This window comes from Triturus cristatus, chromosome 7 (assembly GCF_964204655.1).
Source record: "Triturus cristatus chromosome 7, aTriCri1.1, whole genome shotgun sequence".
NCBI lineage: Eukaryota > Metazoa > Chordata > Amphibia > Caudata > Salamandridae > Triturus > Triturus cristatus.
This window is the reverse complement of record NC_140590.1, coordinates 1,159,677,853-1,159,690,772: the sequence shown is the minus strand read 5'-3', so window position 1 is coordinate 1,159,690,772 and position 12,920 is coordinate 1,159,677,853. Positions and strand designations below refer to the sequence as shown.

Below are 12,920 nucleotides of genomic sequence, written 5' to 3'. Positions count from 1 at the left end.
TTGTCCGACTGTTTTGGTTTTTTCTGCAACCTTTAAAATCGAGACAGCTTTATTTATCCTCGTTTTGCGCTAGCCGGTGGATATTTTTTCATCCATTTTTCCATCTTAGACACACCCCTTTGCCTCACAGGCGATGATGCGCATTGATTCTCGTTCCGCGTCGAAGTCGAGACACGCGAGCCTATCGGCCTACTTAAACGGCCCTTGAACATCACGTGTGCTTCCTGGCCTGATTCGTCTCACCTGAGGCTTCCCGTTCTGTTTGGAGTACTCTGTTATGGGATTCCACCGCGTTGACTCATGCTGCATCAGGTACTTGGATTAGACGCTTCTGTTTTCTCCGTTTTTCCCTTTATCTTATCACCCGACATTCACATTTCTTCTTTTAAACCCCTTTCTGTTTTTGCATTTTTCCAGCCCTGATTAAATCTGACTTCGAGCAACATTGTCGTGGACTTCATTTAAATGCACTTAATTCATTCTTTCAAGCCTCGTCATTAAGGTAGTTTTCACCCCTTTTGAGTTGTCTGTTTTTATTGTGCCTACCGGAACTTAGTTGTGTAACGCCATCGGTTATTTTTATTTCGTTTTCATCCACGTTTGCAGAATCGGCAATTTAACTATCCCGCACCCGGAATTTTCTCAGCAAGAGATCCGTTACCGACTCTGAGAGCGTGCATCTTCCCTTCAGGTGCGTTCGTTTTCTGGTAACTTGCATATACATGCATACCTATTCTGCCCAGCGTGTTAGTATGTACCCTTCAGCATCTCCCGGCTCTCCTAGAGATATCCACGTACGCTTTACAAATCTTTACGTTCTGTACCCTGTTTCTGTGTTTATTTAATTTTAAACAGGTACACGTCTTTAAAGATAGGTCTGCGCATGCGAGCCTTAACTTATGCTTAACGGACTCAACATTGTGCTTCTCACTTCATTAACAGAAACCTTCGCTTCCAATACGATTCAAAATCGCATTGCCTACCCACATTGCTTTAAAGAGGCACAAACATTCACCTAAAAGCGTTAAAGAGCTTTAAACCATTATTCAAATTATCGCTTGCGAATATGCTAATGCCTTTAGGATCTGTGCTATCAGTCTAAGCGGTAGTCTCTTTATGATCAATCCATCTTCTGAATGTCTGCTTTTTTCAGTAGAACTATTTCAAGCAATCGGCATGATTGACTGCCTCTAACCTGTTTATTCGCTTCACGTGACTGCATAGGTGAGCGTTAACAATCCCTCTCTTTTTTCCCCCACTTTCACCACCCTCCCCTCCTCTTCCTTCCATGCCCTCCCCACCCCTCTTCCCCTCCCGCTCTTCTGTTCTTGCCTATTGGGCGGATATATAAAAAAAGAATTCCTCCTCATTTATGCATATATTCTCTAATGAACTTCCTGTTATATATTTTCCTCCTTTCTTTTTAACTCTCGGTGATTTCCTGGAATCCTCAGTGTGTCCGTATTTTAACCGAATTTTATGCATAAAAATATTTCTATTTTGACTCATTGTTGCCTACACTTGTGACTAATGATGCGAGTATGATATTTTCATGACTTAGATAAATGATGTTATCTAGATTTTCCATTTTAATGCATTATCATTATTGTTTTTGATAGGTCCCAGCCCTAAACCATACTATGACTCTTGGTTTCTGCTCGCCCTGAGGAAGGTGGCACCTATATTTCGGTGCATTCACCGAAACGCGCGTCGGCGCACACATGAGGCCCACCTAACCCTGTTTTTCCTTAAATTGTGGACATTTGTTCGCCAACATAATGTTGAACATTCATTGTATTATGCTTACATTTTGAATTGTCTGTACGGTTTATATCCTCTATATGTGAATGTGCGAATTTAGCATTTTTTTGTTTAGAATGATTTTGGTATGAGTGTGTCAGTTAGTGTGTGTTTGAGTACGTTTGGGACCCCGATAAGCATGCTCTCTGTTATTTGAAAATTCTTTATGTACTGAATATATTTCTACATAAATCAATTTAATTTGAAAATAAAATAATTAAAAATGTATCCTTGATTATGTTTTGAATCATACTGCCCTAGTCCCAGTGTAGATATATTAAAGAGACGATACATTGTACGTTCCGAAACCTATAGGTAGAGATATTTGAGTTTATATTTATATTGTCCCATTTCCCCTGAATCTCTACCTACATCCACTGTACAGGGGTTCCCCTTTTTGCATTGGTCCACTGCAAGGTGGCTGCCCCAAAAATTGAGAATTGAACATACCAGATACTAAGAGTTATGGTCTTGAGAATAAGAACCAAATAAGAAAAAGAATATAAACAGGGGTCCCTGCTAGAAGGTTGCCCACTTAATATTTATCGTATCAAAAAATAGGACTTAGGTGGATACCAATACCGACACCAGAAGTATCCAACACACTTGATAGAATGTTCAGTAAATATTTCACCAAGACTAATAGCTGTTCTGGATGATGGAGACCAACTGAGTAATGCCCCGGTTACTTACTGGTAATCTTCATTACTCCGGGTATAGTCTTCCTCGCCACATGACTAACAAAGTGAGCTTCAGCTCCACACCAGAACCCTCCAAAGCAAAAAAGTCAGCCTTCCATGCCTCCCATCCCTTCCCAATATGGCCGACCCATTACAACCTTGACCTCTATAAGAGGCGGGCCGGCCCAACCCATCAGCCTGTTTTTTGGGTTCTGCGCTGCAGTTCTCTCCTGAGCTTCTTTCAGGTAAGTTGTTCCTGCTGTAGCTGGAACTGGGGCCCCTGGTTGGTGGCCCTGCTCTAGTAGGCCCTAGGACTCTGGGACCATCCTCCTTCCTTCCCCCAGTGTCTGGTCTGAGCCGGTTAGGCTCTACTTTAGCGAGCCCAGGGTGTACAGGTGGACCGACGGGGCCACGTTAAGGTGAAATGTGGTCCATTCTGCCACTCTTTTCCCTCCGTCGGCAGAGCATTACTGGGACACAGATGTATATGTTCTCTCTCACTTCCGTTCCCTCTCAACTCAATCATATGACCCGCCCCGATCTTAGACACTATTTTCAGTCGTAATTTGGCAGCCATCTTGTAAGGTGTTTTAAAGCCTACCAGTTTCTATCGTTCATGTTAATCCAGGACATTCTTGCTAATACAGTAATTACCTCCTCGTAAGTCTTCCTTGCCACATGACTAACAAAGTGAACTTCAGCTTCACACCAGTCGGTGTTAGGCAAGATCTTAAGAGAACAGTAACTGCCCTATACTATACTCAAGCTGGGTACAGGGGAGCTTGGGGTGCGTTCGGCGGGTGGAAAGTGTCCTTTAAAAGAAATTCATGAGGAACGGGTAGAGACACTATTTGATAAGGAAAGGTCTCACAGAGCGCATAGAGTTTACCTGACCGATCGTGTCCTTCCATAAAAACTTACGAGGAGCTGACAGCAAGACAAAGTGGAAAGATAGAGTCTTGCATGGCTTATACATTTCAGGGAGATCTCCCAGGAGCGGACAGTGAAACAGAATGTAGACAAGCATTTGCAATGCACTAGGTCTCGCATTTACGCAAGTTTAAGCTATTGGCATTGTAAATGACAATACGTTTTATTTATGTTCCAAAAACCAAAACATAAATAAAAGGCATTGTCATTTACAATGCCAATAGCTCAAACGCGCATAAATGCAAGACCTGTTGCATTGCAAATTAAAAAAAGCAAAACTACTTCAGACACAAGAAGCGGCACCCACTGCCGAGGGTGGAACAGAGACGTCCACAGAGAAGACCACCTGGAGCTTGTCCCCACCCCGTGAGCTGGTCAACATCTTGCAACACGAAAGCCAATGAAATGGATCCACACCCTATGGCAACCCCAAGCATCAGACACCACTTCCAGGGTTCACAGCACGGAGCCGCCCACCACGGTGCCACAGCTGCCAAGTTCTGAGCTCCACCACATGCGACATCTCCATGCCCTTGGTGTGCACGAGTGACACTCCAAATGTCCCAAGAGACACCCCAAAGCAAACAGACAAAGGCAGCCATGTGCATGCAATGAGACACACACAAGCCCGCTTTGGGAACCGCAGTGGACACCCAGCCCTGCCCCTCACCATTCTAGACATGTGCTTCCCAGCGTGAACACACAAGTGGCACCAACACAAAATCCAGAACTGCCTGTCTTGAGTCCCACACACAGAATCAAGAAGCAATATAATGCTCTTTCCCCTTCAGAACATACAAAAAATACATTTGTTCTGCATAGCCGACTTCCACCGCAGCTCCCTCGCAGGGCGAACATAATTGTACTGGTCGCAGACACATGCAAGCAACAAAAATGAAGCACATAGTCACGTCCGAAATATAGCAATGCCAGCACGGCCATTTGTGAAAAATATACATAGGCACCAAACACACCGATACAGTTTTGCAGGCCTCGGGCACGTAAAACATCCCATACCTCTTCTAATAATGTATACAGAAAAAAGAACAAGTTACTTACCTTCGGTAACGATGTATCTGTAAGAAACATTAGTTAGTTAGATTCCTCACCTTAGAATATCCCCAGGCGTCAGACTGGATCCGGAAGATTTTTCGTCAGCAATTCCCCTTGCGCGTCGCTAGGCGTCGTCTGCGGCTCCGCGTCCGTCGTCGGCGTCGTGCGCCGGAATGACGTCGTCGGAGTACTTAGACGCCGCCCTCGCGCGCTGACGTCAGTTCTTGTACATAGCTTTCCGCGCCAGGAACGCAGAGCCATGCAAAGACCGACACTGGTGCCAAAAATAAAATCTAGGGGCCTGAAAAGGATAACCTTAACCCTAGATGTCAGTTCGCAGAACGGGGAGGATGGGTGGGTCGGTGAGGAATCTAACTAACTAATGTTTCTTACAGATACATCATTACCGAAGGTAAGTAACTTGTTCATCTGAAAGAAACACGTTAGTTAGATTCCTCACCTTAGAATAGATACCCAAGCAATACCATCCCCGGTGGTGGGTCTGCGAACCAAGATCACACCAGAAAGTCCTGGAGGACAGAACGGCCAAAGAAGCCATCCCTCCGGACTTGGCTGTCAAGGCAATAATGTCTGGCAAACGTGTGTAGCGAAGCCCACGTCGCCGCCTGACAGATGTCCTGCAAAGGGACACCCCGTCCCAAAGCAGTAGTAGCCGCTGTGGCCCGAGTAGAATGGGCGCGCAGCCCAACAGGAGGGTCCTTTTTTGCCAAGGAGTAACAAATTCTGATGCACAAAACGACCCACTGACAGATGGTCCGTTTGTGCACAGCTTTCCCCTTCTTAGCACCCACGTATCCAACGATAAGTTGGTCGTCCACCCGGAACTGCTTTGTGCGGTCCAAATAAAAGGAGAGCGCACGTTTTGGGTCCAGACGGTGGAGCCTCTCTTCCTCTTTGGAAGGATGCGGAGGCGGAAAGAAGGTGGGCAAGGTGACAGACTGCCCAAGATGAAATGGAGTCACCACTTTCGGAAGAAAGGAGGGACGAGGCCGAAGGACAACCTTGTCCGGATGAACAGAGAGAAAAGGAGGCTTTGAAGATAAAGCCTGGAGCTCACTCACCCGTCTAGCCGAGGTGATGGCTACCAGAAAAGCAGTCTTAAGCGTCAGCAGACGAAGAGGACAATTATGAAGAGGCTCAAAGGGAGCACACATGAGAAATGTGAGAACAAGATTCAAGTCCCACTGAGGCATTACAAAAGGGACAGGAGGGAACGTGTGAGTAATGCCTTTTAAGAAGCGTGTAACTACAGGGGACTTGAAAAGAGAAGGCTGATCAGGAAGCCGCAAGAAGGCAGAGATGGCAGCAAGATAACCTTTCAGGGTGCCCAGGGCAGAGCCCTGCCGGGCCAAAGAAAGAAGAAACAGTAGAACCTCAGAAAGAGGGGCGGAAAGGGGATCCACAGCCTTTGCTGTGCACCATGCCACAAATTTGTTCCACCGGCAGGCGTATACCGTCTTTGTGGAGGGACGCCTGGCTGCCAGAATGATATCACAGACTTCAGGAGGCAAGTCAAATGGCATCAACTGCCGCCGCTCAATCTCCACGCATGGAGGTGGAGGCTGGACAGGTTCGGGTGGAGGACCGTCCCCTGCTGCTGCGACAGAAGATCCTCCCGAAGGGGCAGACGCATCGGAGGATCGGTCAACATACTGAGTAGCTCGGGATACCAGTACCTTCGTGCCCAATCCGGAGCCACCAAGATGACTTGGGCCCGGTCGTGCCTGATCTTCTTCAGCACTCTGGGCAGAAGTGGTATAGGCGGAAAGGCGTACAACAAACCGCAACTCCACTCGTGACGAAAAGCGTCGCCGAGCGAGTGCCGCCTTGGAAATTCCAACGCGCAGAACTGCTGACATTGCACGTTCTCTTCGGTGGCGAATAGATCTAACCAAGGCTCTCCCCACTGCTGAAAGAGACCTTGCGCCACTTCGGAGTTCAGACGCCATTCGTGATCCATCATGCACCGGCGGCTGAGTTCGTCTGCTCTGGCGTTCAGAGAGCCCGCCAGATTTTGAACCACTAGGGTGACGCCCTGGTGTTCCAGCCATGTCCAGAGGCGCAGAGCCTCCTGACAAAGGGTCCACGACCCCACCCCGCCCTGTTTGTTGCATTACCACATGGCGGTGGTGTTGTCCGTGAACACCTGCACGACACTGCCCCTGACAGAGGGAAGGAAGGCTTTCAGTGCAAGTCGGATCGCTCTCAACTCCAACAGGTTGATGTGGAGGCGAGACTCCGCCGGAGACCAGAGGCCTCTGATCTCCGCCTCTCCCATATGGCCACCCCATCCCAGGAGGGACGCATCCGTCACTACGACATGCTCCGGTTGGGGAAGGGAGAGGCTCTTGCCCTTGACCCAATCGCGGTCCGTGAGCCACCACTGCAACTCCTGTGCAGTGCCCTCCGAGATCAAGACATGGTCGGACAGGTTGCCGTGATACTTGGCCCACTGAAACTTCAGGTCCCACTGCAGAGCCCGCATGCGCCGCCTGGCGTGATGCACTTGTAGGATGCAGGAGGCCATCAGCCCCAGAAGCCGCAACACTAGCCTAACCGAAACCCAGGATAGAGGCCGAAAGATGGGAATCAGGGCCTGTATATCCCGGACCCGCTGTTCCGGCGGATAGACCCGGAACTGCGCCGAATCGAGAACCGCTCCGATGAAGAGGAGCTTCTGAGAGGGACTCAAGTGTGACTTCGGCACGTTGATGGAAAATCCCAGCAAATGCAGGAGATCCGCCGTAGTCTGGAGGTGGGAGACGACTGTCTGGGGCGAGCCCGCCTTCAACAACCAGTCGTCGAGATAGGGGAAGACTGGAACCCCTGATCTGCGCAGAAGAGCTGCGACCACCGCCATCACTTTCGTGAACACCCGAGGGGCACTGGTGAGGCCGAAGGGGAGCACGGTAAACTGAAAGTGCTCTTGGCCCACCGTGAACCGCAGGTAACGCCGGTGGGCCGGCAGGATGGGGATGTGGAAATATGCGTCCTGCAAGTCCAACGCTACCATCCAGTCTCCAGGGTCTAGGGCAGCTAGAACCTGAGCCTAAGTTAACATCTTGAACCTTTCCTTCCGGACGTTCCGGAGGTCCAAGATAGGGCGTAGGCCCCCTTTGCCCTTCTTGGGAACCAGAAAGTAGTGGGAATAACAACCACGACCTACTTCTGGGCTCGGAACGCGCTCGACGGCCCCCTTGGCCAAGAGGGCCGAAACTTCCTCGTGGAGAAGATTCAAATGATCCCCCGAGATACGGTGGTGCTGCGGTGGCATGGCTGGAGGGGTCGTCTCGAAGGGGAGGGAGTAGCCCCTTCGGACGATTTGCAGCACCCACCTGTCCGATGTGATGGACCGCCAGTGGAGCAGGTGATGACGAACTCTGCCGCCCACTGGCGTGGAATGGGCCTGAAAGCTCGGACTAGGAAGGCTTTGAGGCGGATGCTGCCGGGGTGGATGTGGGCCCGCGGGGCCCGAAGGCGCGCCAGCGGGCGTCGACGGCGGAGCCAGATTCCTCATGGCCGAGAGGAAGGCACTGACTTCCGCCGGCGTCGTGTCAGTCCCAGGGACCGGTGGGTATGGGGACTTGCGCGGCGCCTGCGGCTCCGCCGGAGCCGCGGGGGTGGAACCACCCTGACCCGCGACCGGCGAGGGGAGTCCGAAGAGCGGTGTTGCCTCTTGGACTTCTTGGATTGCTTCGACTTACCCGAAGACTTGGATCCCGACGACTGATGATGACGTCGGCTGCGGCTCCGCGACCGATCCTTGGACCTCCTCCTGGACCGGGATCGAGAGGGGCGCGGAGTCGAGTGGCGAATCTCGAAGCTTACGGGACCGCTCCCGTCTAGCCTTCGAGGTCAGGGCCTTGCAGTCCGAACACGACTCCACGTCGTGGTCGAGGCCCAAGCAGTAAAGGCACCGGCGGTGATGGTCCGTAACCGACATCAAGCGGCTACAGTCAGCACAGGCTTTAAAACCAGGCATCCTACCGGCACCGGAGTCGAGACAAGATCAAAAAGGATCGAAAAAGTTAGTCAAAAAGTGACTAAAGGGGTAGCTCTCCCGGATCTGCGCTTACTGGCGCGGAAAAAAGAAGAACTGACGTCAGCGCGCGAGGGCGGCGTCTAAGTACTCCGACGGCGTCATTCCGGCGCACGACGCCGACGACGGACGCGGAGCCGCAGACGACGCCTAGCGACGCGCAAGGGGTATTGCTGACGAAAAATCTTCCGGATCCAGTCTGACGCCTGGGGATATTCTAAGGTGAGGAATCTAACTAACGTGTTTCTTTCAGATACCCACCTACGCATCCCGCCCTACCCACAGACACCCGACATTGAGGCACGCTTAACCATGAGGAAGTGCATCCCACTGCACTCGTCAAAGTTCAGTGTGAGGAAGAAGCTAAGACTACCCCATTCCATGTGCACCACACTGGACAACACATCCTCCGTGGTGAACTGTCCCGCATGCATAACACCAGCAAACTAAGCGAGACATGCAGGACAACCCAGCATCAGCCAAGAGAGCAGCACGTTCAGGTTACTCATTCCATCATGAAGCAGCCACACCCCTCCCCTGCAGCGCCCGTGAGGAAAGAAGACAATAAAAATAAAAGAACAAGGCCAGTACAGACCAGTACTCACCATCACCGAGACGGCGCCAGCCAACATCCGCCCGGGGAAGGGGGTGCAATAATGCAAGGAGAACTGAGTGCGGGTGGGGGTGGGGGGTGCGAAAATCCATGGACAACAGAGTGCGGGCGGGGGGAGGGGGGTGCGAAATGACATCTGCTTTAGGGAAAGTAAAAAATATCATCGCGCTTCGCGGCCGAATGAAAAAAGTAAGAAATATCATTGCGCTTCGCGGCCGAATGAAACAAGTGAAAAAAGGTAAAGGGCGCTCCAAATACAACAAGTAGTCCCTAAACATGACATACCTACAGTTGCAGTGCAATGAAACTGTAGTTGGTCGGTGCTGCTTCCGATAAAAACGGAAGTGATGAATCGGAGCAGCAACCAATAGAAGGCCAGAAATCAGAGTGACGCATAAATAACCCAATTGCAAGCAGCAGGCAATCAGCAGGCGGGATTACTCTCACTATAATGTTTACTTTACGTCTTGTGACAGCGCATGCGCTGTCTAGGCTCGACATAAAAAACAGTCTCGCATAACGCAGGCATACCCACCGTGTCCTTCCAAAGAAAATTACTAGGAGCGGACAGCGAGACTATCTGTTAAAAATTGTCTCACTTAGCACATACATTTTACTGGACGGATTGGTCAGTACACGACCGCTACACATGCTCAGTCGCATTCTTAGACATTCTATGCCATCGTCTGTACAAGAATATTAGAGATGGGGATGAATACAGCAAGAAAGATGGTTGAGTGGGTTGCTGTCTTTGGCTATGGTGTGAGACATAGGCTTTTTATAGGAAAAAGCGTTACATTTTTAATTTGCTGTTATTTGTTTTGTTTCGATATAGTGTATGACTACAGGGCAATGTCCCCACTCTCTCGCCCGGTTCGAACCGCAAACAATTAAACTTTAGTATTGAGAAGGGTGACAGACCAATATTATAATTACGTATCCTCAACATTGCAATTGGTATTTAGTGGTGTAGTGCCTGAATAAGGGTTGTAGCAAAAAAGAGCACAGAGTATTGACTCATGTTTTGTTTGGCATGACCGATAGAATCATGCAATAATAAAATGTTTAACTGAGGGGGTAGACCAATATAACTTCGATTTTGTTATTTGTTTTAGGTACACCACACAATGAGTGTCTACAAAACTATCTAAAAAAGGAAAGTATGGTCATAGACACACTCCAAATTAATATTTAGTGATTTACTAGGAGTTAGTGTCAACATATTAGATAGGGATCTGTATCCTGAGGAAGGCCTTCGACCCAGAAGGGCAAAAAAAATAGGCTGCAACATGTCGGTACGAGCAGAGAGGATAATGGAGTTGTACGTTCTCACATATACCCGTATATTAGACTACATTAATCCTGCCAAGAGGGACCCATAATAAAGTTGTAGGCGGGTACCCTCTTAGTTAGTTTTAACTTTATTCTTTTTCTGCCTTATGAGATCCCTGGTTCGATATAAGTTCATTACAAACACATAAAAAATTCCTTATAGTCAAAAAACAGCGCTCCACCCTGAATGTTGGATTACTTCAGGATGTGAAAGCGGCCCCTATGATGTTCTCCACCCACACTTGTCAACTCTGTGCCTCCATGCGCAGAGATGGAGCAGCGGCAGCCCGAAGTCTGGAACATTATTCAGGCGGCCTTCCACTAAAACGGTATACGCCTGCCGTTGGCAGAAATTTGTATTATGCTGTACAGAAAGGTCCATTGACCCTCTTTCTGCTCCTCTTTGTACTGTCTTTTTGTTCATTCTAACCATTATCTAGTGGGTAAGGGCACTCCAAAAAACTATTTGCATTTTCCCAAAAATTAACTTTTGGAAGGGCGTAGTCTACAGGGTCTCCCCCTTGTGTATTTATCTTATCTATTAGCTTATTTTGATTTTATGGAAGAGTCCTTCTCGAATTGTGTTTTGACTTGTAATAATGCAGACAGGATAGCCGTCACATTTGTAACAGAGTTTCCCATCCACCAAAAAAACAGGCCTTACATGGCCAAACTCCCTTCTGTAAACGGGGTGCTCACCCTTGAACGTTTCCTCACTGATTGACCCAATTTATATAATCTAATTTGCCTTACTCTACCTTGGGTCAAATCTGTGAGTAAATCAGGTAACCTACATTTGTTTCTATGTTGATATCCCAACCATTTCCAAGTATGATACCGTACAAGGGTCTTATCTCAACAATGATGAACTTAGTAGTCCTGACAAATACTTCATTAAGGAAATATTAGGAATCAAAACAATTGTCATCAATGAAAGATGTATCTTCAATCATTTGTTTAATCACTTGAAATAGTTTCTTGGCCCCCGCCTGTAAAGCCTTGCTAGAATTGGCTATTTGTGGAAAGTGTTTTCTCTTTCACCCTAATCGAGCTCTGTAGTTCCTGTAAAACATATCTTTGCAGATTATATAATGAAATCTCTTGAAAGATACATTTACACAGTTGTTCTAACCATCCATACCTTTACAATTCTGAACCCAAGCCAACCTATGAATAAAGTGTGAAGTGCTTTTCATTTCAATGCTGGACTTTATGCTTTTGAGTATAAATATCAGATCCTTTGTACTGAGATCAAACTAATGAAATAAATTTGAACTATAATCCTCCTAACAGAACAAAAGTCTTTTATGTTAGACTTCAGGGAGAGTCATTGGATTTTGAACTCCACTGAGGCTGGAAATGTATGGTTTTTTGATAGACTATCTCCTCTTGGACTCTAAGACAGAGGGAGAGGTGGTGCTGCTTGGGAGCTTTAAATGAACATTTGCTCTTTTCTTAATATATTGAGAAGCCTTGACTGATTGCAAAGAGGTCTTGTCAGCACTGATGTGAACAAACCTAACAATTTGGAAATTCATCCCATCAAATGGCAAGTTGATGCCTTTATATTAAACCTCTTGCTTTAAGTTTGAGATTGGAGATAAGTAATAATGGACTGTGCAGCAGTGTCAATGAGGTCTCTCCTACGTTGATGTAGTCTTGCTAAAATGTAACCTAAACCTATATTCCTCTTAGACATGTTTGGTAGAAAAGAAGCACATCAGTAAAGGTAATGGTAAAGCTGCAATCTATAACTGATCATAACTGCTTTACAATTTGCCTCTATTACGGATACACCACTGAACTGGTAAATAATGTCTTCCAAGATCTCAATATAATTGGATTACTTGTCCATGTAGAAGAATAACTACTTACTCTTTTTAGGTCGAGGACGTCCGGTCTGCCGAAAGGCAGAACCGGAAGTCGGAGATTTAATGACTTGGAGAAGAGGGGCTTGAACCCGCCCCTCTTCTCCCCTGTTCTCCATTGGCTGGCCTCTTGAATGCTGGCCAGCCACTGGAGAAGAGGTCAGTCATTCCGATCAGGCCCCGTCCTTTTCGGATCGGGGGGCGTGTTTTTTGCAAGAAGTCTCATTCTCTCCTCCAGCCAATGGCTGGAGGAGAGAAAAGACAAACACGCCCCTGAATCCGAAAAGGACGCTGCGTTTCTCCGAGGCATTTCTGCTCTGCCTCGGAGAAAGGCGGTGGTGTGCCTTTTGCTCTGCCTTGTTCGACCTTTCATTTTGCATTTAATTCAGGGAACCCCGTGGCCAGCGCTTGACGCAGATCTGGTTCTCTACTCCTTTTAACACAACTTGGCCTCTACTGGCTTTTATAGTCATTAAGGCCCGGATACCGACGTTTGCTGGTTTTGCCGCTATCCTTACAGCCCTTTACACAGAAATTACTGACCAGGCGTAGTGGCGTTACATGGTAGGAAGGGTGGGTGGACA

The 12,920-nt window shown here is 48.0% G+C and overlaps 1 protein-coding gene across 1 annotated transcript in view; it reads right to left on the bottom strand.

Moving 5' to 3' along the window:
* The window catches only part of LOC146811315 (uncharacterized), a 1,339,659-nt gene that overhangs the window by 198,532 nt on the left and 1,128,207 nt on the right, over positions 1–12,920 (bottom strand). The window lies entirely within an intron of this gene.